This window comes from Podarcis gaigeae (genome assembly GCF_964106915.1).
Source record: "Podarcis gaigeae genome assembly, chromosome: 14".
NCBI classification, from domain to species: Eukaryota; Metazoa; Chordata; class Lepidosauria; order Squamata; family Lacertidae; genus Podarcis; species Podarcis gaigeae.
The window spans coordinates 17,609,700-17,636,678 of record NC_139690.1 but is presented as its reverse complement, the minus strand read 5'-3'; the positions used below and the strand labels follow the sequence as shown (position 1 = coordinate 17,636,678).

Sequence of the window (26,979 nt, the reverse complement as noted above, 5' to 3'; positions counted from 1 at the left end):
AATAAATAATACAACACAACAATGCACATGAACATCAGGATTGTAAACTGCTTTGTGTTCTTCCTTTAGCAGTGTGCCATATAAACCTATGCTATTGTGTGCATTTCTACATGTGAACGTGTCCATAAATCTGCTTGCGGAACACATGTCTTGGGCGTGCATTTGCAGGACTATTGAACCTGATGACACCAAACTATTTCAGGGGGTCAGGGAAGCCCACACCCCCTGGTTTTCTCCTGCAATGGTGGCTCCTCTTTGCCAGGAAGGGAGAAGGAAGGAGAAGGGATAGGATAGAGAGGGGTTACACCACTCTGATGTCATAATCCTTCTGCTGACATCACAGCCCTGCCGCTTAAGAGGAAGTCATTTGCCAGTCAGCAGAAAGAAGAAGAAGAACGTGAGAAGCAGAGAGGGAAGAAAGATGAAGAGGGGGAAGGGGCATGGAGAAGAAGAGAGGAGACGCTCTAAAGATCTGATGTTCTCAGATGCCTGACACATACCTTCAGCTGATAGCTGTGCAGTTTTCCTCGTGGCCCTTAAATGTTTCGGCAAGTGTGATGTTAAGGACAAGCGGTACCATCTCCACCCATCAAATTCCTCTCCTCTATGCTTCCTGCACATTTACATGCAAAGTCCAGGCGGGCATGCATTGCAGATGGTTGATGTGAGAACGGTAAGTGTTCCCCCCTCCATAGATCGGCCGTTCTATTGTAAGATAGGTTCAAAGACTGGACAGAGAGTTCTGAAGCGGACCACCAAAGGCCACCCAAAGGCCAATGGTCTGTAGCCTGGAAATATGCAATAGACTTGGAATGCTTGGGACATCTTCTGCGATATTTTAGCCCAGCTGTTGTGGGTTCGAATCCTACTCACTAGAGATCATACCATTTGGAAAGGCTCCAAAGCTTAGGCCTTGCCTGTACAGTGGTACCTTGGTTCTCAGACACCTTGCTTCTCAAATGCCGAAAACCTGGAAGTAAGTGTTCTGGTTTTTGAACGTTTTTCAAAAGCCAAACATCCGATGCGGCTGTCGGCTATTGTTTCCAGGGCGTCTGCACCAATCAGAAGCCACGCCTAGGTTTTTGAACATTTCGGAAGTCAAACGGACTTCCGGAACGGATTAAGTTCAAGAACCAAGGTGCCACTGTATTTGGTGCTTTTGTTCTTGCTATTTATTTTGCATTTTGGTTTTTGAGGCTTTTTCGGTTAATTTGTTTTTGTGACTGTGTGGAACCCAGTTCACCTACTGATTAGTTGATTGTGTGACTGCGGAAATGGATAAAAGCCCCCCATCCAAACAATGACTATCATCAGTGCAGGTAAGGAAAAAAAATTAATTTTAATTTTTATCATCCACAATACTGTCTTGATGATTTTATAGTACATTGATTAATGCTTTCATTTTATGGATCAGTTAGATAGTAGAATTCATGTTAAATTGCTGTTTTAGGGGTTGTTTTTAAAAGTCTGGAACGGATTAATCTGTTTTGCATTACTTTGTACGGGAAAGCGCGCCTTGGTTTTGGAATGCTTTGGTTTTGGAATGGACTTCTGGAATGGATTAAGTTTGAGAACCAAGGTACCACTTCATGGTGGTATCTGTGTCTCACTTGCCAACTGAAGAAGCCCAGAGGGCTTTCAGGCAGAGCAAACAGTACAGGGTTAGATGTTAGATGCTCTGTTGGTGGGTCTTTAAATTAGCCTTTGGACCTGAGTTTATGGCAAGAGATTAAGAGGATTACTACTATTACTATTACTATTAAGGACAGCAGCTTAATTTTGCTTCTGGGGCAGCCATGGCTTTATGTTGCAGCATCTGTCTTTTGTACGTAAGTGCCCAGGTTCAAATCCTGCTGCCTCCAGATAAAGAAATTAATAATAATAATAATAATATTTTTTTATTTATACCCCACCATTCCGGGTTCAGAAAACCGGGTTCAGGGCAGCTAACAGCAAATTTAAAACACTTAATTGATGCAACAACAAAACAACATAAAATGCAGTATAATACGTGAATAACAATAAATTCAGAATTCAAAAATCAATTTAGGGGGGAAATCCATCCAATAAACATTAGATGATCACCAGGGCTAGCTGGTGGAATTAGTCCTATTTGGGCCAGCGAGGAGACCAGGAGAGAATTAGTTGTGGGATCCCAGCACAGGTAATCTTCATAAAAAGGGGAGGGGTAGGGAAGGAAGGGGAATAAAATATCAGACTAAGTTCAAAATTGAAAGCCAGGTGGAATAGCTCTGTCTTACAGGCCCTCCAGAATGAAGTTAAATCCTGCAGGGCCCTGGTCTCATGGGACAGAGCATTCCACCAGGTCGGAGCCATCACTGAGAAGGCCCTGGCCCTGGTGGAAGATAATCTGACTTCCTTAGGGCCCGGGACCATAACTATGATTATTCATGGACCTTAAGGTCCTCTGTGGGGCTTACCAGGAGAGGCAGTCCCATAAATACGAGGACCCTAAGGTACCAGGATAGGGAAAGTAGTGGGCTATGTGCACTAACAGAATTATTCTGCATTAAATAACTTCAGCTATCTGCTTTCAGCAACTAGCAATAAGGGTCAGCCCCAAAGCAGGTTGCCACCAGGTCCCATTGACACAACCACTACCCCTTCCACATATTCTCCTGCTTCTAAGTTGGCAGCTGGTGGAGGGGGGTAGCTGGTGCTTCTCGAGAGGGTTGGATTTGGCCCTGGGACTTCCAGTTGCTGATCCTCTCCTTACAAGGATACGATGTGCTGGTTCAGCACAGAAGAAGCAATAAATGACACAGCCTTCTGGGCACACCTTTCCGAGAGTTATGTTAATAGGGGTCCTGTTGGGGAGGTGATGCTGACCCCCATCATTGTCTTTCAGGCCAGATGTTATTTTCCCTGAGAGCATCTCTATCTCTGAGCAGCTCGCAGGTGAACCCCCTGGTGCCTCTGTAAACAATACAAAATATACTAGGTATGAGCAAAGGCAGGAATAGTTGTCCTTCGGGAGCCAAATTGCTTTTAAAAGAACAGTTGTGAGTCATCAGTGTTGCTACAGTTTGATTGCAAAGTCTAATAAAAGAAAAAAATGCAACGAATGTTCTTAAAATTTGCACTCTCAACCTTGAATGTATCCAAGAGCTAGACTTTCAAAGCTGCAGAATTTAACCTTCCTGGCTCCAAACTAGTCTGAAATGGAACTGGGGCTATGTTAGAGTGGGACAAACCTTGTCAGTTACAGGTTTTCATTTTGCAGTTTGTCACATTTCTGGATTTGTTTGCAATTTAAGGAAATAAGTCCTCATGAGTGTTTGTCAGCATTTTGGGGGAGCAATGTTATGCATAAGAAGCTGGAGGAAAGCAAGCCGGTAAAAGCTAGGGTTGCCATATGTCCGGAATTTTCCGTACATGGCCAGGATCCAGCCATTGGAAACAGTGGCCAGAAGGAAATAGCTGAAATTCAGATGTATGGCAACCCATGTCAGGTGTAGAATATTCAACAACTTTGGGAAAAACTTTTAAAAGCTCAAAAACCTTGACCAAAAGGCGGGAAAAATCTCAACAACTTTTGGGTCCACATTTTCACTTTTTGAATTCTGAAACATGCCAACCCTAGATAAAGTTAGGTAAAGGTAAAGGGACCCCTGACCATTAGGTCCAGTCGTGGCCGACTCTGGGGTTGCGGCGCTCATCTTGCTTTATTGGCCAAGGGAGCTGGCCAAGGGAGCTGGCGTACAGCTTCCGGGTCATGTGGTCAGCATGATTAAGCCACTTCTGGCAAGCCAGAGCAGTGCATGGAAACACTGTTTACCTTCCCGCCGGAGCGGTACCTATTTATCTACTTGCACCTTGACATGCTTTTGAACTGCTAGGTTGGCAGGAGCAGGGACCGAGCAACGGGAGCTCACCCGTTCGAACTGCCGGTCTTCTGATCGGCAAGTCCTAGGCTCTGTGGTTTAACCCACAGCGCCACCCACATCCCTTTAGATAGAGTTAAGCCAGTGTAAATTTACATCAGTTCCAAACTCTGTTCAGCACAGTTTGTATAAATATCTGTATAAATATATTTGCAGAGCAATTTCCCCGATATATCCCATTTTCATATGCTGTTTTCACTGATATATGCATTTTCATGCAGACTGTATCTCGGTATATGCATATATGTGCACATTGCTTGGCTGGAGAACTGCATTGCAACATTCAGAGAATTCAACATTTTAAAGATGGCTGAGTTTGGGGAAGAGCTCTGTGGCTCAGCATCTGCTTTGCATGCAGAAGGTCCCAGCTTTGATCCCTGGCTTCTCCAGGTAGAGATGGAAAGTTCCCCTGCCCTAAACTCCAGAGAGCGGCTGCCACCTAGTGTAGACAATACTGAGCTAGATGGACCAATAGGCTGACTTAGTATTAAGGCATCTTCTGTGTTCTGTTGTGCTATGCTATGTTTCAGTTTGCTGATCATTTCAGAGGGTGCAAATGAGCTCATCTTTAAAAGATGTGGAAATGCGGAGAACTGAATTTAAGATGGGCAAAATGAGAAACTTGATATATTTGCCTATCCCTATAGCCTATAGGTGCTGGAGGAGACTCTTGAGAGTCCCATGGACTGCAAGAAGATCAAACCTATCCATTCTTAAGGAAATCAGCCCTGAGTGCTCACTGGAAGGACAGATCCTGAAGCTGAGACTCCAATACTTTGGCCACCTCATGAGAAGAGAAGACTCCCTAGAAAAGAGCCTGATGTTGGGAAAAATGGAGGGCACAAGGAGAAGGGGACGACAGAGGACGAGATGGTTGGACAGTGTTCTTGAAGCTACCAGCATGAGTTTAACCAAATTGCGGGAGGCAGTGGAAGACAGAAGTGCCTGGCGTGCTCTGGTCCATGGGGTCACGAAGAGTCGGACACAACTAAACGACTAAACAACAATAGCCTGCATAGGATCCATAACGATATAGGTGCTGGGTTCAACCCAACTTGGGGGAGAGCCCATCGTGCACATGACATCACACACACGCTTTTAATTGCAAACTTTCTGATCGGCAAGCCCAAGAGGCTCAGTGGTTTAGACGTGAAAGGGGAAAAGGGAAAGGGAGCAAGCTCAGTTCTTCACAGGTTATTTGTTTGAGCCTGCTAACATCAGATGCAATTTTATGTTTCACCTCGCAATAGGTTTGCAGCTAACTGTGGGTTTTTATTTTACTTTTTCGGGAGAGAGAGGTAGTAGCAGGCTGGCTGGCATGAAAACGTAAAACTGCAAATGAGTTGAGCAGACAAATGAAGCAAGGAGGGACATTCACTGGATGAGAACCAGAAAATGGCCAGCACAGAGCGTAACAAATCGGCAATACAGCTGTGCCCCAGGGCATTCAGACAGGAATCTAGCAGCTGATGATAAGAAAACAAAGGCAAAACAGAATTGGAGGAGATGGCCTGTGCAATTCGGAATTTTTTTCCTTTGCATTCCTACATGGAGCCAATTTAAATATTAAGAACATACGAAGGTTAGCATAGCCTCCTTGCTGGACCACACCAAGGTCACATGAGACTGGCATTCTGTTTTCAACTGCAGATGCCTCTGAAACAGAGGTGTTGACTGACCAGGAGAACCAAACCAGTCTGTCCTGCTCCTGTGCTTATTAAATAGCAGCTTGATCTACACAAATCAGTAGGTGAAGCATGTTTACATACTAATAATTGCAGATCATGTCTGCTTAGAATCAGTAATGGACTGAGTGAGGACTAGAAAACTGAAGCTTCATCCAGATAAGGCAGAGGAATTGCTGGCAAGCGGTTCATCTTCCCAGGGCAGGAGGGTTCAACCACTTCTGGGTGGTGTCTTCTTCTCTGGCGATCACTCATAGCTGAGTAAGATTGTCTTCCACGAACACGGTTTTAACAGTGAGCCCATAAGTGACTGTGGAGGTCAATTCTGGATCCACACGTCCTTCCACAGTGGGGATGTAGTTTTCTGGGTGGGAGTTGATCATGGTGAGGGTTTGCCAAAATTGCCTTCCTCTTAGCTCGTTTCTCCCTTGCGTCCTGAATTCCCATGTCTTCAAAGTCCATGACACTTTTGGTAAAGGCTGTTCTCCAACTGGAGCGCTCGCAGGCCAGTGTTTCCCAGTTATCGGTGTTTGTACTACATTTTCTTAGATTTGCCTTGAGAGAGCCTTTAAACCTCTTTTGTTGACCACCAGCATTACGCTTTCCATTTTTAAGGTTGGAATAGAGTAGTTGCTTTGGAAGACAATCATCAGGCATCCGCACAACATGACCAGTCCAACAAAGTTGATGTTGAAGAATCATTGCTTCGACACTAGTGATCTTTGCTTCTTCCTGTACACTGGCGTTAGTTCGTCTGTCTTCCCAAGTGATATGTACCATTTTTCAGAGACACCGTTGATGGAATCTTTCAAGGAGTTGGAGATGGCGTTTATAAGTGGTCCATGTTTCACAAGCGTACAGTATGGTTGACAGTACAATAGCTTTGTAAACAAGCATTTTGGTTTCCCTGCGAATGTCCCAGTTCTCAAACACTCTGCACTCTCCTTAAATCAGGAATGGGGAATCTGTCACCCTCCAGATATTGCTGGACTACAGCACATCAGTCTTGGCTGTTGCTGATTGTCTCAATACTGTTGCAAATCTCTACCACAACTCCCCATTTAAAGAAACAAACAAACAAAGAAGCCCTAAGCTTTGCACATAGCAAAGGCACTCCAGCCCTTGGATCATTTTGTGGGGTTTTTTGGTGCATTTTTTAGATAGCACAGCTGGAACTGGCCAGATCATTGCCTCAGTCTCAGCCTCGCTCTGCCTGCTGCCAGGAAGTGAAAGATTGGGATAACGCAAGTAACCACCAGTCTGATTACAAGGCTGTAAAACATTTGAGTCTATTAAAGTGTTGTTTGAATGATAAATAATAACACTGGAGAGGATGATTACAAAAACAAAGGACAAATGAAATAACGAAGTAGATAAACTCATAAAAATGACTCTGATATCATGCGTGGATATTTTATGAACCCAACTAAAGTTAACTGCACATTTTTAACGTCCAAAACACAATAAAGAACAAACAGAGAGTTGCTTCTCATTTTAATAAGACACAATTATCCTTGTTTCTGGTAAATGCCAATGTCTTCCTAGACAGAAGCGTGCAGAGTGAAAAGCTGAAAGTCCGGAACGATATAAAAATCTATGGAGCTGCTCTTCTATAAATTATGGATGTAAAAGGGGAAACAGAGCATACTGATGTAAAATGAGCAATCATTTCTTTTTACTCTGAGGGACTTCAGAGGCGATGCTAAAGGAATCTGGTCTCCTCTACTGACAACAACCAGGTAATGCTTAGGTATCTGGATTTGCAGAGAAGATAAGTAACACCTTGACATGAGGTTAGGCTATTTGTCCATCCAGCTCAGAACTGTCTACTCCTTATCCAGCAAGTGTCCTGGAAAAAACGAGACATCCCATTTCTCACCTGAGAGCACAGCAGCCATTTTTGGTGCCATGATCTCACCTGATTTCACACCAACTCTTCCCCCCAAAAGCATTTTTTCACCACCGTGATCTCATGCGGTGCCCCCAAATATGCCTTTTTGGGGCACAGCTCCCCCCCCCAATCTTTTGAGCTCCGTGATCTTGTGCAGGAGACCACGGGAGGAAGATGCATGTCCCAGTTTGGGGACTCAAGACATTGGAGGGTGTGTTGCTCTGACAACCGGCAGCATTAAGGATAATGTTTTAATTTCCTGAAATGGAAATGTTTGCTTATGTTGAATTGCTGTGTATTTTTAGTATGGGGTTTTCCCTTTAGCAATAGCTCTCATCTGATTGGCAAACTGTGTGTCACATGAGAGAGGCATTCCAATCTTTTGTGACTATTATTCAAGTCACTGTCGTTTTTAACTGTTCTCAGTTCTCTGTGTGTGAGGGAGAATCGATGCTGAAAGACTTCTCAGGATATTGCAGGGGACAGAGTTTCAGGAAGAGGGCCAAGAGGAAGGGTAGCTTGTTTGAAGGCCCCCACAAACCTAGAGCCAGCCCTGAAACCAGATGCAGTTATTGAAGCTATTCTTTTAAATACATATGAAGTACATTCTTCCCTTCAAAGGATTCTGGGCACTGTTGTTTACCCCTTGCAGATTTACTATACCATGCAACACTCAACAAACTACAGTGCCATATCCCACAACTGTCCCAACGAAACCAGAACATCCCATGTTTTCCTGCAAGAGCACGGCGGCCATTTTGGGCAAGGGCGTCTCATGCAATTTTGGGATGCAATCTTGTTTTCTTCGGGGGTTGAGGTCTTGCATGGTACCCCAAAACACATTTTGTGGGGTGCTGTGCAAGAAAAGTGTTTTTTGGGGGTGCGCGCGATCTCACGTGGGTCATGTGAACCAACATGGGAGTGCAACCCCAGAAGATGGTGCCCCAAGTTTTTCCCCGTGTTGCACTGGAGGGTATGTCATGCCCAGCTTTATTCACATCAAATATTTAAAGCACTATAATACCACTTTAAACAGTCCAGAATCCTGAGAGTTGTTAGGAAACTCCTCTTCCTTTCCCAGACCTGCAATTCCCAGTGTAGATTGACAATCAATCCCTCTTCACAGGGCATAGCTGTCAACTTTCCCCCTTTTTAAAGGGAACTTTTCCCTTTTTTAAAGGATCTGATTTCTTTCCGCAGGGCCTGTAAGACAGAGTTGTTCCACCTGTCCTTTGGCTTGGAGCCAATTTGATTCCCTCCCCCTCTTTCTTTTTCCTTTCTCCTCCTGTGATGAGGCTGCATTTTAATATTTTAATGTTTCAATATTTTAATGTTGTATTTTAATCTTGTTTTTAAGTTGTATTCATTCAACTTGTTTTTATTATTGCTTGTTAGCCGCCCTGAGCCCGGCCTTGGCTGGGGAGGGCGGGGTATAAATAAAAATTATTATTATTATTATTATTATTAAATTCCCTTATTCCACATAGGATTCCTCGCAAGAAAAGGGAAAAGTTGACAGCTATTAAGGTCTCCTAAAAACTCTCAGCGCCCTTAACAAATCCCAGGATTCTTTGGGGGAGCGTATGACTGTTTAAAGTGGTATTGCTTTAACTCTTTGGTGTGAGTCCTCATTCAGAATCTGATAACAAGCCACTTTTGTTGAGGACTACCCATATTGCTGAGAACATCATAAAATAGTTCTCACACCACTGACCGGAAAAGGAAGGTGAGTCACACACACTGACTGGAGGGCATTACTGGCTGCTGTGAGACCATTTCTTATTTTATTTTGCTGAATGCTTTGTAAACACAGCTGTACCCTTCTTGTTGGAGAAGGGCTGGTAACTTTAATTACAGTGGTACCTCAGGTTAAGTACTTAATTCGTTCCAGAGGTCTGTTCTTAACCTGAAACTGTTCTTAACCTGAAGCACCAGTTTAGCTAATGGGGCCTCCTGCTGCCGCAACGCCGCCGGAGCACAATTTCTGTTCTCATCCTGAAGCAAAGTTCTTAACCTGAAGCACTATTTCTGGGTTAGCAGAGTATGTAACCTGAAGCGTATATAACCCGAGGTACCACTGTAATTAATCTGGGGATCCAAAATGTTCCTTGTAAAAATGCAAGCTGATTAATACGAGGCAGACTGCTGTACTGTTTTTGACACCTTCAAACCCATTTTATTTATTATGTTCAGTGAAACACTATTGCATTCAAATAATTACAGAGTTACCTATCAATTACTGATTATTAACCTTCCGTTTTCACGTCAAAAGCACGAAAGACAATAGCGAGTTGTAAAAATTAATACTATTGCAATAATAAAATATATGTATATATTTGAAACATACTGATATCTTACCACAGTTGGTTTTGACGTACAAAAAGAGGGGGGGGAGAGAGAAAGAAAACAAATGTAAGTAATCTCTAGCAGAAGTAAGAGTATATTAACTTGAAACATTTCAAAACCATACTGAGAAAAAATCATTTGACAATAAACTCTAAAAGGGGACTAAATTTCTCTAAATACTCTTTGGCCATATCCTTTTTGTTTACTTGTTTGGGGCAGGCATACCCAAAAGCTCTGCCACTATGGCCCTATCCTATCCCATAATAAGCAGCAGGTCCCAGGAGTTTGGAGGCCAAAGGTTGAAGGGCTATTGGGCAATAAATAGGAAAGGGAAATATAGGTAAACATATCTTCTGGATTGGTTGATTGCATTTATATCCCACCAATTTTTCTCCAAGGAGAACAAGCTGGTTCTCCCCCTCCTCATTTAATCATCACAACCCTGAGAGGTTCCAGGTTCGATCCTCAGAAAAAGACTCTTGCTTGAAACCCTGAAAAGCAGCTGCTGGCCAGTGTAGACCATATTGAACCTGATGGGCCAGTGGGCTGGTTCAGTATATGGCAGTTTCCTAAATGAAGCAGAGAGGCAGGGACTGGCCCAAGGTCACCCAGTGAGCTTCACGGCTGAGTAGAGAATCGAACCCTGTTCTCCCAGGTCCTAGTCTGACACTCTAACCACTATACCACACTGGCTCTTCTATGCTATATGGGGTTGTTGTTAGGCTGTGGATTAGCTCCTCTCTAATAGCTACTGCTCTAATGAACAATGAAGTCAGCTAGATAGTCATTCGGCTGGACAGGGGTGTGTGCCTGTGTCACTAGGTAGGTCAATGAAATGTCTCTTATTAGGACAGCAACGTAAAATGGAAGAAGTGCTATTGAACAACACAGGACTTGACTTCTATTTGCAGTAGATTGTATTGGATTGCACTGTTAGGCAATGAAGGAAGCCCAGTGATGTGCAATGGGGTGTACTCCCAAGTAAATGGATCTAGGATTGCAGCCTTTTTGACTCATAAAAAGTGACCCAGTTAAGCGGGTAGCAGCTAATTTTAAAAATGAACTATAAATTCAATACAATTGCACTTGGAATGGCAGAAGCCTTTGTTGGACTCTGACACACAAGAGAGAATTTCTCTTGCAATTTTTTGTTTTGGTATTATATTTGGATCCCCGTTTTCCTCCAATGAGCTCAGTGTGGCTCTCCTTCCCTCGTAATTTCATCCTGTGTGACACTGGGTGTGACTCACCCAATGAACCTCATAGCCTAGTGGGGAACTGAACCTAGGTCTTAGCCCAACACTGTAACCACTATGCCACACAGCCTCTGATGATTAATTTGCACGTGTCATCTTATGTTTCCCCACTTCAGAATGATTTTTATTCCTTTGTGAAGGCTTGCCATTTAAACCAATTAATTCATTGATGAATCAATTAAAAATCATCTGATGAATGACTAATGTTTCTTTCATCATGCGGCAGCCTTATTTTCTCATGCTTGGTGTCTAAAAAAACCACCCCCACTGAATTTTGTGGTACCGGAAAAATGAATGGCATGAGCTTTTCTTAAGTATGTTACCATCTTGTCCTGCTCTGAAATCTGTGTGAATATAGATTTGAGTTAGAAGAGCAACACACACACCCCCCTTTGGGAACTGTAGTTTACCACTCACAATCCTGCTGAGCACCCTTAAACGACATTTCATTTCATGTGCTTTAAAGCTGTATGCTTTTGAATGTGGACGTGATGGGTTAGAGCAGTTCTCAACCTGTGGGTCCCCAGATGTTGTTGGACTACAACTTCCATCATCCCTGAGCTCTGGCCTTGCTAGCTAGGGGTGATGGGAGTTGTGGTTCAACAACATCTGGGGACCCACAGGTTGAGAAAGGCTGGAGTGGGAGACTCCAATTTCCCTTATAGAGCTTGCTTTGTTTATTGAATATATTTCTTCTCCAAGGCTGGATTCAGACTTCTCTATGAAGAATTGGTTGTTAAACCACTCTGAGAATTGTAGCTCTGTATGGGGAATAGTTGGGACGCAGGTGGCGCTGTGGGTTAAAGCCTCAGCGCCTAGGACTTGCCGATTGAAAGGTCAGCGGTTCGGATCCCTGCGGCGGGGTGCGCTCCCGCTGCTCGGTCCCAGCGCCTGCCAACCTAGCAGTTAGAAAGCACCTCCGGGTGCAAGTAGATAAATAGGGACCGCTTACCAGCGGGAAGGTAAACGGCGTTTCCGTGTGCGGCTCTGGCTCGCCAGATGCAGCTTTGTCACGCTGGCCACGTGACCCGGAAGTGTCTCCGGACAGCGCTGGCCCCTGGCCTCTTGAGTGAGATGGGCGCACAACCCCAGAGTCTGTCAAGACTGGCCCGTACGGGCAGGGGTACCTTTACCTTTACTTATGGGGAATAGTGGGTCTTTTAACAACTATCAGTGCCCTGAACAAACTACAGTTCCCAGGCTTTTTGGTGGGGGAAGAGGGAGCCGTGACTGTTAAAGTGGTATAAATGTGCTGTAAACGTATGAATTGTAGAGTTGGATGGGACTATTAGGGTCATCTAGTCCAACCTCCCGCAGTGCAAGAAGCTTTTGCCCAACAGGTGTCAATGAGACCTCACCCTTCTCCAGAATGGAGATTAAATGGCAGAAAAAAAACCACCTATTAAATAGCTGCCAGACTAACATACAGGTGATAAATACACAGGAATGCAATGCAGGCACAGAGGAAGACTATTGGCACTTCTAGTAAGGGTAGGCTGTAGCGTCTCAAGGGGGTGGGGATGGGGAAAATATATATTTTTACATACTCAGAGATAATTTTTCCCCATTATTATTTTGCATAGTCAGCCAGGATCAATCTTTAGTATGAAAAAAGATCTTGGGCAAAGCACAAAAGTAACCTCCACATCATACATCAAAGCATTTTGATAACACATCAACGATCATGTCGCGCCCCCCAACAGCCTGGGAACTGTAGTTTGTCGCGGAACTACAATTCCCAGCACCCTCCACCAAACTACAGCTCCCCAGGATTATTGACAGGAAGCCGTGACTTTTAGCTTCGGTTCCAGGCAAGAGTGCAGCTCCAGCTTAACCGGGAGATGGCGGGATTTGAATCGGGGACCTTCTCGGGAAGCCCTGCCTCTGAACGACAGCCGTTCCCTTATTTGTCCAGAGCATAGCTGTCAACTTTTCCCTTTTCTTGCGAGGAATCCTATTCGGGATAAGGGAATTTCCCTTAAAAAAAGGGAAACGTTGACTGCTATGGTCCAGAGCCTAGTTGCTTGCGGCTCGCTTGCTTTCAAGAGACACTTAAGTCCCTTTAAAAAACAAAAATCCCAGAAAACGCTGTTTCAATCAAGGGTTGGACTCCAAGTCCCATCAGCCCCCCGCCAGCGCGGCCGCTACTCGGGGCTGATGGGAGTTGTAGTCCAACGATCATCTGGAGGGCATTAAATCTGGCTTCTATGCCATCCCTTCTTCCCGTTCCGCCCGCCCCACTCGCTCTTATTAGTTTGTTTCGCGTCGCGCGCCGTCCCCGGCAGTCGCTGCCAGTCACCAGGAAGGGAAGAGGAGGCGGAGGCAGCAGCCGTGTCAGAAAGCAGCGACAGCGCCTCTTTTCCCCCTCCCTCCCTCCTGGGTTTTCTTTACCTCGTCCCCGCCCCCTCCTTTTCCTTTCCGCCCGCCCGCCCGGCTTCCGCCAATCAGCGCCCGCCCGCGTCGGTTTCTGTCGGACAGGGCGGGGCCGGGGAGGAGAGGAAGGGAAAGGAGGAAAAGGGGGAGAGAGGAAGGAAAAAAAAGTTTATTGAAGACTCGGAGGAGCCAAGCGGCGGCTGGAACTCTGCGGCGCGAGGACCCTCGCGAGCCCCCCTCCCCTCCCGCGGAATCAGGTGAGAGAGCGAGAGCGCGTGCGCGGGCCCGTGGGCTAGGGGCCGCCTTTTCTCCTCACTCCCCCCCTCCGTGTGGGGGGGGGGACGGGGGAAAGAGTGGGTCCCCCCTTTTTCTCTCTCTCCTCCCTACCCCACATGCATGGGGTGGGGCTCTTCTCTCTGCCCCCATCCCCTCCTCAAATTACCCCCCCATATTTACTTAAGCTGCCCCACTTTTCCTGGGGGCGAATTCAGTGGGGCTTACTCCCGAGGAGGCTTGGCTAGGGTCGTGTAGGGAAGGGAGGGGGGTCTCTTCACATTATTCTTCTCACTGCCTCTCCCCCCACACCCCGTCCCCCACTTACATAACCTGGGAGAGGGGCGACGAAAAGGGGGAGAAATGATATGGAAGACCACCCCCCTCTTTTTGCCAAAGCCCCACCTTAGGAAAGAGTTGGGGCGAGCTCTCTCCCCCCCCCCACAAAGATAAAGGCTCTTTGGGCCCAATTTGAAGGAAGGAAAGGGGAATTCTATGGGGATGTAACAGGCTCTAGGGAGGGGGTGTACGTGTTCCTTCCCCCCCACCAGGGGACCTTTCTTTTGGGGGGGATAGGGGTCTTAGGCAGCCCCTCTTCCCTTTACTTCCCCCAGAAGGAGGGTTAGAGGAATATGTGGGGAAGGTGAAATGTTGTGGGGGGGGGGGCGTATAATCCCCTTCAGAGGACTTTGACCTATGGAGGGCACAGGGCTCTAAAATTGCTTGTTTATTTGTCCCCTTCACACACCGGAAAGGAGGGTGAAAGAATGATAAGGGAAGTTTTTGCTTAAATACTTTTACAGTAGTTCCCTTTAGAGCACTTTACACTGGAGGAGGAGGGGGTTTGGGGAATGCTTCCTCTTCTTACACCCCCCCCCCAAAGGGTAAAGTTTTATGCTCTGAGTGGTACAACTTCAGGAAAGATAAGAAGGAAAGGGTATTGAAAGAGGGGAAAGATCTTAGGGGTGCCTTCTTTTTCTTCTTTGACACCCCCTCCCCAAAGCTGAAGGAAGGCTTAGGGGTTATATGGACAGCTGCCACTTAAAGACTGAAAGGTTTTTGGCTGGGTAAGAGGAAAAAGGAAGACCAAAAACCACCTCTCTCTCTCAAATAGGGACTGACCCCAGTTCACACACTCATGGGGTAATTGAGAGGCAGGGGGTTCACTGGGAAAGCTCCGCTTAAAGGCAAGGGTGGGTATCAGAAAGACCACAGGGCAATTTCTGGTGGGTCCCTTATTTGTTATTTAAAGAGTCCAGGCTAGATGGGCCTTGATATCATCTGGCAAAACTCTTTGTAGCCTCTTAAAATGGAGAGTGCAGAATTGGGACACCTGGTTAGTTGTACCTTAACCCTTTGGAGATCCTGAAAGTGCACTCCTATTCTTCAACTTAGAACACATCATGGAAAGGTAGTTTTAAAAAAAGTATGCTGTGAAAGGCTAAAGTCAACTTAACCTATATGTAGGGGAATGTTTACCCCTTCCTCATTTTCAGAAGATTGTACCCCTGTGATAGGGGCATGAAGAGACATCTTCCTTTGCCTTCTAGGTAATATTAAATATCTCGTAAGGAAGAAAATGGAATCCTCGTTGTATCAGGGAGGGTAATTCCCTGTTTATTATTTGTGCCTGTGTTCAGAGATCTACTGGTGGAGTCTTTTGCAAAAAAACCAAAAGCTTCACAACAGCCCTGTGAGGGCATTTAGGCTGTCAGAATGACTGTTTCAACATCTGTCAGTGAGCTTCAAGTGCGGGAATTAGATTCTGAGTTCAGTCCTTATGCAAACTTTAAGGAAATAGAACGAGGTTCTTCTGTAGCAGGCTTCCTCAACCTTGGCCCTCCAGATGTTTTTGGCCTACAACTCCATTATCCCTAGCTAGCAGGACCAGTGGTCAGGGATGCTGGGAATTGTAGTCTCAAAACATCTGGAGGGCCGAGGTTGAGGAAGCCTGTTCTATAGCCTGTGGTCCTCCTTATGCTGTTGAACTACAACTCCCATCAGCCCCAGCCAGCATGATCAATGACCAGGGGTAATGGGAATTGTGCAGCAACATCTCAAGAACCACAGGTTCCTCATCCATGAACTGTGTATCTGAAGAAGTGTGCATGCACACGAAAGCTCATACCAAGAACTGACTTAGTTGGTCTTTAAGGTGCTACTGGAAGGAATTTTTTTTGTTTTGACTATGGCAGACCAACACGGCTACCTATCTGTATATAGGATACATTCACTCCTTGAAGTTCTCTGACTCTTGTTCCATCATGGGGCCTTCAGTCATCCTAAAACCACTATGGGGAACCTTTGGCATTTTGGCCCTCCATATGTTGCTGAACTACAGTTCCCATCAGTCTCTGCTAGCAAGACCAATGGCCAGGGATGATGGGAATTGTAGTTAAGCAGCATCTGGAGGGCAGAAGGTTCGCCATGCCTGTCCCAAGGAACTGAGGAAGAAGACATTAGGATGGGGAATGAAATGTGAAGTGATGTTACACTCTTCAGTAGCTTCTGAGCAGGCAGAGAGCTCTGCTCGACATTTGGGACAGAAACAAACAAAAACGCTGTCAGAAGGAAAAAAATTCCTTCCAGTAGCACCTTAAAGACCAACTAAGTTAGTTCTTGGTATGAACACAGCTACCTATCTGTAGCTGTCAGAAGGGAAAGGATGCTAGGTGATTGGTATCTGCTTGGAAATGGGTTGGGGACAAAATTGTCCTTTCTTAGGCCTGCCTACTGGATGTAAAGAGAAATCCTACAAAACGGGTGGACTAGATTCATGGGAGGACAAGTATTTTGTGTGTGTGTGTGTGTGTGTGTGTGTGTGTGTGGGGCAGTGGTGATTATCAGCACACCAAGGGACCTATTAGAGCCCTGGAAGGAAGTAGCAAAGGAATACAGAGACCTTATCATGGGATGTGGGAGGCTTAGTAGAGTTTTAGGAGAAACAGGAAATAGCAGCTCCTGCCTCCAGCAGGTTCTGGAAGGCAGGGGCATTCCCCAATGGGGAAGAGTTGGTATGTGATTTGGGAAGAGGGGAGGTGATGTGGGCTGATGTGCAGCCTCACTGCCCCCAACATGTAAACATGTTGAGGGATGTGAGTTTAACCTCAAGCAGCTGTTGTTTTTGTCCCCAGCTGCCTTGCCCTGTGGAGTATGAGTCAATCAGGTGACGGGATATCCAGGAAATAAATAGACCAGTTAGAAGTGCCTGTGGTTTGGGGTGCTTTGGTTAGAGCTGTGGGGCTCTGAGCTGGCCTGGGGGGCCCACAGACATTTGTCAAAGAGACCACCTGTAGGGTTTGTTTGTGGTCACTGTTCATTGTATTTACTTCTGGGCTGATTTTTCTTCTGTTAACCTGCACCCTGGTTCTAAACTTTTCATTTGATCTCAAGAGAATTAGATTCTAGGTAAGTCTGCTTTGGATTGTATAGCCTTCCTTAATGCCTTTCATGAGGTGTATCATGTTCTGCATTATATGTTTAATCTTGTTAGAACTGGGAGCTTTGTCTTTGGCTACAAATTCCCTTTTTTGTCCAGGTGGTTATTAAACTCATGGCAATGTTAGACAATGTGATTTAATTTTATTAATGTTTAGCCTATTACAGGAAAGATCAGAATACAAGCTCTTGGGCAGAAGAAGGTCAAAAGTGATTTAACTTGCCTGGAGCTGTCGACTGGGACATTTTTTAAAAGTGAATTTCTGCAGGTTACTGTTCCCTGTTGTCTTAGACCTAAATATGGCAATGAATTGACACCCCCCCCCCCGCAAAGTCTATCCAATGAGAACACATTTGTGTCTACTTTTCCAGACAGCTGCAGTTTATTTCAAGCAGTAAAGTTCTTCATTTTTGCCATTTTTGCACTGTTAGCACTACCACTTTTGTTGTGGGATGCATGCTTATCCTGTTCCTTCTGCTTTGCCTTCAGGCTGAGAGGAAAAATAGTGACTTGTAAAGTATTAGTCTTTTGTATTGTGTTGGGGTTAGTGTGGATGGAGAATTGTGCCTCTAGCCAGCTGTTTCTGCCCAGGAGGCCAGAAGAGTACACTACTCCTCACTTTTTTTCACATTAGTTCGGTGTGCACATTGCACTAAGCTACCCTATGGCTTAGCATGAGTGTGCGAGCTCCCAAAGAGGATAAGATGTCTGCTTAGCTGGATCTCTTTTGGTCCTGCTGATGCTGTACTGCTGGGAGCTAAGCCATGATTTGGCATAGTACCTCCGAAACCATGATTTCCCTCTTCCAGAGTTCATGGCTTGCCTGGGGGCCTAGGACTGGGCCCCTTGCAGGGTTGTGGATGCCTACAATCGCAAGCCTGATGTTGACCTAGTTTCCACCTTCACAAGAACTCAGTCATAATTGGGTTTGTGTGTTTTTTCACTCTTGTTTTGAGTGCTGTTTGTGAACGTGTGCCATAGATTTGTGCCTTGAATTTGGACCTGGAGAACCTTTTAGCTGTTCTTAATGATCTTCTGACACGTCCGTACGGTGTGCTGTTTATTGTTTTGTTGAGAAAAGAACGGGTGGCTGGCAACCGTATCCAAAGTTTACAAGTGTGCCATGCACAGCTTTTTTAAAAAAAAAAAAATAAATAAATCTGTGCCTGGACTTGTTTCTGTCTGCAACCTTGCCCACGAGGTATGAGAGCAGAGAAGACACCCAGAGCCGAGGGTGATTTGCTTCCTGTAAAGAATCATTGTGGTCCTGTGCTGTTGCTAACTCCCATTTAATGTTAGTAGGTGACTCCTGTGGTTTAAGGCTGGTACATAATCAGACTTCGTAACTTTTGCTCGGAAGCCTTAAGCAGAACAGTAAAACTCCTTGTGTAATCTCTATAAGAAACTGCATTTAAATACAGTTCCTCTCTTGAATTGTAGATGCTTATTGAACTTTAGGTACTTTTTAAAAATGTGCTTTATTTTTAGGCCTTATAATTTATTCCTCACTGTCTTTTGGCTTTCAACTCATTGATGGCTTTTATTGCTGCTCTTTGAATTTTCTCTCGTTCGACAATGTTTTTCGGTTGTGGAGACACCCAGAAATGAAAAAAAATGCTTCTAGGATACAAAATATCAGCCATAGAGGTGGGGGAATATCTTTCTGCCTCATAGTGACTGTTAAGAATGCTTTGTTTGTACATATCTCATGCAATGTTCATCCCTCACTTGCAAGAAATTGATCATTCATTATGGCAGCACCTGGAACTCCCTACCTATTGATATCAGGCAGGCAATTTTGCTGTATTGTGTTTGGCACCTGCTAAAAAGATATGTTTCAACAAGCCTGCACTGGCATGTATTCCCGCCCCCCTTATAATAGTTTGTAAATTGCTGGTTTTGTTTAGTTTTTGATACAATTTCATGTCAATTTGTTTCTAATGTTTGCTTTCATTGGTGTTTTAAGGAATATTTTAGATTGCCCTTTGTAAACCATTTAGAGACTTTCTTTTTGAGTAAGTGTATAAATTTTGTTAAATAATGCAAAAGTTCTAATTCTAGGAAGCTTGGTGCTTATCCCCTTGAAAGCTTTGCTTAGGGTAGCAGCCTTGAAACAAAATGGAGAATTTTGACACTTTACAAAATACCTGGTTTATTTATAGCTTTACTTTATTTCTGATAAATATTTTGATACATCATTCAGCCATGCTCCCGAGACTGTAGTGTCAGAAGTTTTTCTAGAATAAGTGATTTGGGTTTCTTCCTGCCTCAACTCAATGGCTTATCTCTGTCGAAAAGATGTTCTCTCGGGCCTCTGTTGCTGCTCCCTCCTTTCCTTCCAAAGAACTATTATTTCTCAACTGTTTGCTTCACCAATTGATTGCAGTAGAAACAAATCTTTCACAGATCCCACAGACGTGAATTTCAACCTTAACGTTTTCACTAATTCCTTTCATTACGTCTTCCTAGAATTTTTAGTATGCAAGTTGCCACAAAATCTCTGGTACTAAGCCAAGTGCTGTGTCTTTGAAAATAGACAACATTTCGTATTAAGGCCACTTGCTGTACAGTATAACTTTTGGGTCTCTCCCTCCCCTTTAAAGCGAGTGACTTCTTGTATGAAAAGGGGCAGGGTGGTCGTGAAAGCATGTTGTTAGAAGCCGTTTTTACTTGGATGGTGCCTTGACCTGGATGATGTTATTAGATCAGGGGGTGGGGAATGTTTTTCAGCCTGAGGGTGGCATTCCCTCATGATCAACATTCTGGGAGCTGCATACCGAATGCTGAGCAGGTCAGGGACAAAAGTGGTTGAAGCAATGAATTATTATTATTATTGTATTACATTTACACCTCCTCCAAGGAGCTCAAGGTGGTGCTACCATTCCTCCCTTTCCCATGTTTTCCTCACAACAACACTGTGAGGTAGGTTAGGCTGAGAGATGGTGACTAGCACAAGGTTGCCCAGCGAGGTTTGTGGCAGAATGGGGATTTGAACCCTGGTCTCCCAGTTCGTAGTCCAACACTCTGACCATTACTCCGCAATGGGTGTGACCGTTAACCTTGTGCCGTAGTCTATATTCCATCTGTGCAGAAGTCAGAGGTTTATGTATGTCAGGGGCATAGCACAAAGAGTGTCCTGGGGACTATATTGAGAGGCTGGAATCTGAGGTCCCTCAGCCCTGTATTAGCTCTTGCTCACAGAATTGTCCGTGGACAAGGTGGCTTATATGTTGCATCATATCCATTCATATTCATAACTGAAAAAGTCATCCCATTTGAAATGTACCTTAAACGAAATCTTGGGCCCCATCTGCACTATACATTTAAAGCTGTATCATAGTGCTTTAAATGGCCACCACTTTCCCTAAAGAATCCTGGGAACTGTAGCTCATTATGTGTGCTGGGATTTGTTAGGAGGGCCCTATTTCCCTTACACAGCTACAGTTCCCTGATTAGTTTAGCATTCATTCCATCTTCACAGGGAATTTTGGGCAGTGTTACTTTAAAGGAAGGAGGGGGGTCTCCTAACAACTCTCAGCACCCTTAAACTACGGTTTCTGTGGAAGAAACCATGACTGTTTAAAGTGATATGATACTGCTTTGAAATTATAGTGTAGGTGGGGCCTAGCTGTTTTTAAAACACATTATTGCACTTAAAGAGATTTGAAAGAGGGCATGGCTAGTTATCAGCAGGACAGTAGTATTATGGATTTAAACCACAGAACTGAAGAATTCTTAATCTTTCTGGCTGTTAAAGCAATTGCCCAGTTGATCAGGCAACAGTTAAAATTGTTGGAGGCAAAGTATTTTTTATTAAGAAAAGGCTTAATTACAGGGCAGTGTTTAATAATAATAATAATAATAATAATAATAATAATAATAATAATAATAATAATAATAATTTTATTATTTATACCCCACCTGTCTGGCTGGGTTTTCCCAGTGTGGAATGACTCCTAAGTTATCTGATAATGATAGATATGAATACCTTTTTAAAAGTCATTTTATTGTTTCTGTTCCATTGAATTTAGGTCAGAGAATGAAGCATCTATGATTTTTTGCTTTCATTTTTTATTAATGTATGAATTGCTTTTTACATTTGTATTTAATAAATACAGGGGTTTTTTCCAGTTACCAACGAAACCCCAACTAAATGGAAGTTTAAGCAGCCCAAAGTGAAGATCTTTCAGACACACCCAGCTTGTTGAAACAAAAATGCCTTCATTTGTTTCTGTAAAGTACAGCTAGTGGGCACTTGTCTTACCTCATTCTGGATGTTATTCTACAAAACAGGAGCAGCCACACTGAAACCCCTGCTCTGATTTACAGTGGTGGAGCAGATTTCTGATATTTGAGGGACTTTAAGAAGAAATACTGTTGCAGAGCACAGTGACTTGCTGGAAAAGGGCAGTCTCTCAAGCTGCTGGCCTCCTTGACTCAAGTTATCAAACCTAGACCCCAGGTAGTCAACACAAGATTTATGATTGTATTCCTGCCTTTTAAAAATAGTAGCTGTAGGGCACTTGGTCCAGACACATAGTAGCTTTTTTTGATGAGGGTGGGGGGATATTTATCAGGAAAGTGGCAGGAAGGGAAGCTTAAACCCCTCCCTCCACACTGTGGTACAAAAACCCCAGAAAAGTGCAGGCATGCATTTTCTTGTCACTTCTAGTGTTGTTACGTGCCCCATATACCCTCCAGTTTGTTTCTTAAAGTCTTTTCCTAATGGTATTTTCAAAAAAAACTTAAATGCATTGCTTTTGAATCCCTTGGCAGCTGTCTAGCTCTAGACATTTAGAAAATGCTGTTTAAAAATTGGACACTATATTCCATGCCAAAGTGGAGACATAGATCTCCAAAACTTCTCTTTTCATTGTAGTGGTGAGAGACCTGCACCTCTCCTTGAACCTTGAACACTGATTTATATGCCTGGTGTACAACAGGGTATATTATGTCACCTGTCAAAGATCACAAGGATCAAGGGGTGTTCCAAAATGTTTTGAATTCTTCAAATATTGCATGTGAAAGGTACTGATGAACAGCCCCTTTTGTAACTTCCTGGTTCAGGGAAACTCTTAATGCATAAGGAAATGTTGGTTAAAGATGTAATTGAAGGCACCTTAAGAGATGGAAATGTGAAGGTAATATTTAGATCTGCCGTTGTCCTATTTGGCTTGTGAGCCTCAGGAAAAGTTCTTGGCATCCTTATGTCTCAAGAGACAATGGTGTGTGTGTGTGTGTGTGTGTGTGTGGCCAAGCCAAGCTAAGCTGCTGTGTTAGCAGCATAGAAGTGGCCTCCCTGGAAGTGTGGGCATCATATATGGAGGTCCTGGGCTGCCCAGACAACAAGACCACTCTCTCAGCCTCGCTGATGTGGTCCAAAGGAAAGCAGAGCAATTTGTTTGGAACCAACTTGGCTGGAAAAGTAGTGATCCAAATTCTTCAGAGTTGTGACTTCTAATAATGGTAAACAAATGCCATCTCATCTGATACTTAATTTGCTGGGACTTTACCTGTTGGAACAATTCAGTCCCTATTCTGAAGAATGGGTAGGACGTGGGCTATCTGAAAGTGTTTTAACCTCGGAGAATGTGAAACCTTAATCCTATTAAGGTATAAACATCACCAGCACAGAAGATGAAGATGAGGATCAAGTTTGAACGTACCTGTAGAAATTCAGCTCGGCCAACAGGACAGTGCAATTCTGTGGATCAGAATAAGATCTGAACTGCAGCTGGATTTTTCTGTATCCCATATAGCCAGTCCTAACCTATATGCAGCTGTTAAGGTGTGGGTATGGGATGTGACATTTTTGTTCCTCCCACCATCTCTACCCATTGGCCATGCTTGCTAAGGCTGATGGGAGTGGGAGTCCCAACAATAGCTGAGAGTCGCAGGTCTCCCCTCTCCCCTCACTTAAGGCTACAGATCGATAATGTCATTTATCTGAGCTTGGTTATAAATAATGTGTCCTCCTGGCTTATGCATATAAATATTTTTATCCTGCTCTTGTTATCATTAATTCCTAGGGTGGCAAAAACTGTGTAAAGCCGCCTTCATGGATTTGTCATTTCTGGTTATTCTGATGCAGGTTCACTGTGCATGTGGGATTCTGAAATATGAAGCAAAACTTGCTAGGTAGGGTACCTGGGGTTGCCAAGGGAGAGGCCAACCATTCTCTGCCATCACCCTCAAGCCCAGTTTCTGTTTTGGCTTGGCTAGGCCACAGTGCAGTGTGCCAAGAAACTTTGTGCCTGTTGGGTTAATTTCAGAGCTCAGAAGTAATGGAGCAGCTTGCTGGGATTCCTACCCCCACCCCACCGGCCACTATTGTTCTTGTTTGTGTGAGGATCTGCGGCCTAGTCTGAAGCTTGTCTTGTTGTGCACTTGGACTGTTGATTACTTATAATAGGAGGGACCTACATCTGAAGACTCAGTCTGGCACCCTGCTCCCCACCTCACCACATACAGCTGCTTTCCTTCCATGTCCAAGGCATCTGTGGACCTTGCCACAGGACCCTGTGGTCAGGCGCTCTCCCTCTGCTGCTAAATTACGGGCTGAAGATGAGAGCATGCGCTGCCAACTTTGTTCAGCCTTGCCTTAGGTGCCCCCAGAAAGGCATATTTGTTCCTGCTTTGGGAAAGTTTTGGCTGCCACACAATTGTCAAATGAGAGAGCAGAGCTACGCTTTGCCCCTTCTTCTTTGACTGGCAATGTCAGCAGCAGTAGCAGAGAATAGATTTATTTTTCTCTTTTGGTTTTCCCAAAGTACTTTCCACAGATCATGGGGCTGCAGGCTCACCGCTCACTTCATTTCGTTTGTGCATTTTAGTTTCACTTAGTGGTTGTATCAGAATTCCTGAAAGCTTTTGAGAGGCTATGAGCTTAACACCACACAAACTTTGCCTAAAATCCTAAGAAGTTGAGGAAGCTGCTCTATGCTGAGTCAGATGGTTGGTCGTTCTGTTTCAGCATTGTCTACATTCGCAGTTCCCAAACCATTTTTTCCCATGGACCACTTGAAAATTGCTGAGGGTCTTGGCAGACCACATAATGATTTTTCTGCTCGTTGTAGCAATAGTAATGCAGTACACTGTGCTAGGTGCTGTATGCTTTTTAATTGCTGCTTTTATTTCTTATATATACTGCATTGTGTTCAAATGGTGATACCACGAAATAACGTTTACAACATAAAAGAAGCAACAGAAAGCAATTAAAAATAAATATGATTATTTAATGGGATGGAGGTGCTTCCTCGGGGACGCAGGTGGCGCTGTGGGTTAAAGCCTCAGCACCTAGGACTTGCCGATTGAAAGGTCGGCGGTTCAAATCCCTGCGGCGGGGTGCGCTCCCGCTGCTCGGTCCCAGCGCCTGCCAACCTAGCAGTTCGAAAGCACCTCCGGGTGCAAGTAGATAAATAGGGACCGCTTACCAGCGGGAAGGTAAACGGCGTTTCCGTGTGCAGCTCTGGCTCGCCAGATGCAGCTTTGTCACGCTGGCCACGTGACCCGGAAGTGTCTCCGGACAGCGCTGGCCCCTGGCCTCTTAAGTGAGATGGGCGCACAACCCCAGAGTCTGACAAGACTGGCCCGTACGGGCAGGGGTACCTTTACCTTTACCTAGGTGCTTCCTCTCATCTTCAACCACAGAAATGCCACAGACCACCTGAGTAAACTTCATGGGCCACTGGTGGGGCACAGTTGGGAACCCCAGATCTACATGGTCTGGCAATGGCTCTCCATTGATTTCAGACAGGGGGCGTTCCCATCCTTACCTGAAGATTGAATTTGGGACCCTCTTTTAATGTATAAAACATGTGCTATAGGGCCTCATTGAGCTATGGGCCCCACAAGAGTAATTCAGGGCTGAAGCGTTTTTGTTTGTTTTTTTTGCTTTGTGAGTTGAGATAAAATGACTTTTATGTTCTTGCTGGTCTCTGAGACTGGGCAGAAGACCAGATAGCCAATAAAAAATAGAAATCCAGTCTGCATTGTGTGGTCCTCGTGTGTATACTTCATCTGATCATTATAATGATAGGGAGCAGCTGTAAACTGGCTTGGAATCTAATTCCCACCTCCCTAATTCAGGGCCCTCTCTATCTTCAGATTGCACCACAAGACCAGTTAATCTTTGCAATAGCCTAAAATTACAGCGTGATTGGATAGCTTCCTCTCCCCCCCCCCCAATCCTCTTGACCCTGTGCTTTATGCCAGTTGTGCGTCCATATGTTGCAGTTCGTTTGCAGGGATGAGGCAACTACATTTCTAGTGCCATGTCTTTGGGAAAGGACTTCACTGAGCCAATCTCATTTTGGAGTATGATTCTTTGAAAAACTAATTTATTTAAATGTATATCCTGCCCTTCCTTCCAAAGGAGCCCACTTTGCATTTTATTATATTGATTTATTTGAAGTTTTTCTATACTTCCCAGACGACCGAACATCACTTCGAAATAAACAAGCAGCAGCTTTAAATTGGCAGTATATAAAATCCAGCATGCCTTTCTGCAGTTCTTTTTATACAGAGCACCAGTTTAAGGTGCTTATAAGTCAAAGTTAGCCCTGTGCTATGCCCAGGTTATCATTTACTTAATTTGGGTTGGGATAGGCCACTGGGCTTTCAAGGAGGACAGGGAGGTATTTTGCTGGCATCCATCTGTCTGCCTCGAGAGACAATGGAGTGCATCTCCAGGGGTGAAGTGTTAACAGCACCAAAGCGACCTCCCCAAGGGTGTAAGCCTGGGCAGTGTGTTCGGAGGTCCTGAGCTGATGTGGTCCAAAGGAAAGCATTACAAGACACTTAGCACCAGCTTGGCTGCAGGAGTTGCACAGAAGGAAGTGTACAAGGCATCATCCAACTGTCTTAGGGGCTCCACTCCAGATTTGTGTAATGTTTACTCCTTAGCCTTTTCTTCTCCAGATAGCAGAGGTTTAGGGTCAGAGTTTTCCTTGTCCAAGGTGGGCTTCTTTCCCAGGTCGACGAGCCCCACTTGCCCCTGCACAGAGAAGTATATGTGTGCAGAAACTACTGTACAAAGGTAAAGGTTACATCCATTGCTGTTCTTCCTTTTACCCCTGGCTTACCCAGCACAGGCATGTGGTCCCTGGGAGGTTGCCCAGAAGGGGAGGCATCCCTAGGACTGAAAAGGCCCCCCTCCCCTACTGTGTACAGCTGTAAAAACTACGCAGGGGGGTTCCTTGTAATGCACCTCAGCTGCCTCATCTCATCCATGAGCCAAGGCAAATGGAACTGAGCAGCTGCAGTTAATAAGGGGAGGATTCTGAAGAGCAGCAGAGGCCCTAGCACATTGGAGAAAGGAGGAATAAAGAGTCTTATGTCACTCACTGCTATGAATCAAGACAGCTGAAGTGCACCATGGGGGCTACTGCTGCTTTTTCTTTATCTACATTCCACCTTTCTCCAAGGAGCTCAAGGTGCCTTGCATGGTTCCCCCAGTGTGATCCTCACAACAGCTCTATAAGGTAGGCTAGGCTGAGAGAGAGAGACTGCTCGAAGGTCACCCAGTGAGTTTTTATGGCTAGGATTTTAACAGGGCTCTCCCCAGCCCTGAGTCAAAACACTCTAACCACTGTACCATACTGCCTGTCAATCAGGATTTGCACTCTGGACTTCATTGAGTTGGGACAGGCAACTGTGGGTATCTGACTCTGATACGTACGACTTGGCAGGGCAGTCAGTGTGATGCCCTCCAGATGTTCAGGGCTCCAACTCTCATCAGCCACAGCCAGCATGGTGAAAGGGTCTGCTGTCACTTGGAAGTCACAAAGGCCACAGTGTCTCCCTCCCTCCC

The 26,979-nt window shown here is 44.8% G+C and overlaps 1 protein-coding gene across 6 annotated transcripts in view; it reads left to right on the top strand.

The window, feature by feature from the left end:
- The first annotated feature begins 367 nt into the window (after positions 1 to 367).
- ZFAND6 (zinc finger AN1-type containing 6) overlaps positions 368 to 26,979 on the top strand; it is a 77,866-nt gene continuing 51,254 nt past the window's right edge. For 2 of the 6 annotated variants that reach the window (XM_083712910.1, XM_083712909.1), the window contains exon 1: positions 13,554 to 13,713. The gene's annotated coding sequence lies outside the window, so the exon portion shown is untranslated. Of the gene's footprint in view, positions 674 to 13,545; positions 13,714 to 15,019; positions 15,141 to 26,979 lie in introns of those variants that run through there. The other 4 variants (XM_083712907.1, XM_083712911.1, XM_083712906.1 and 1 more) reach the window with 4 other exon arrangements.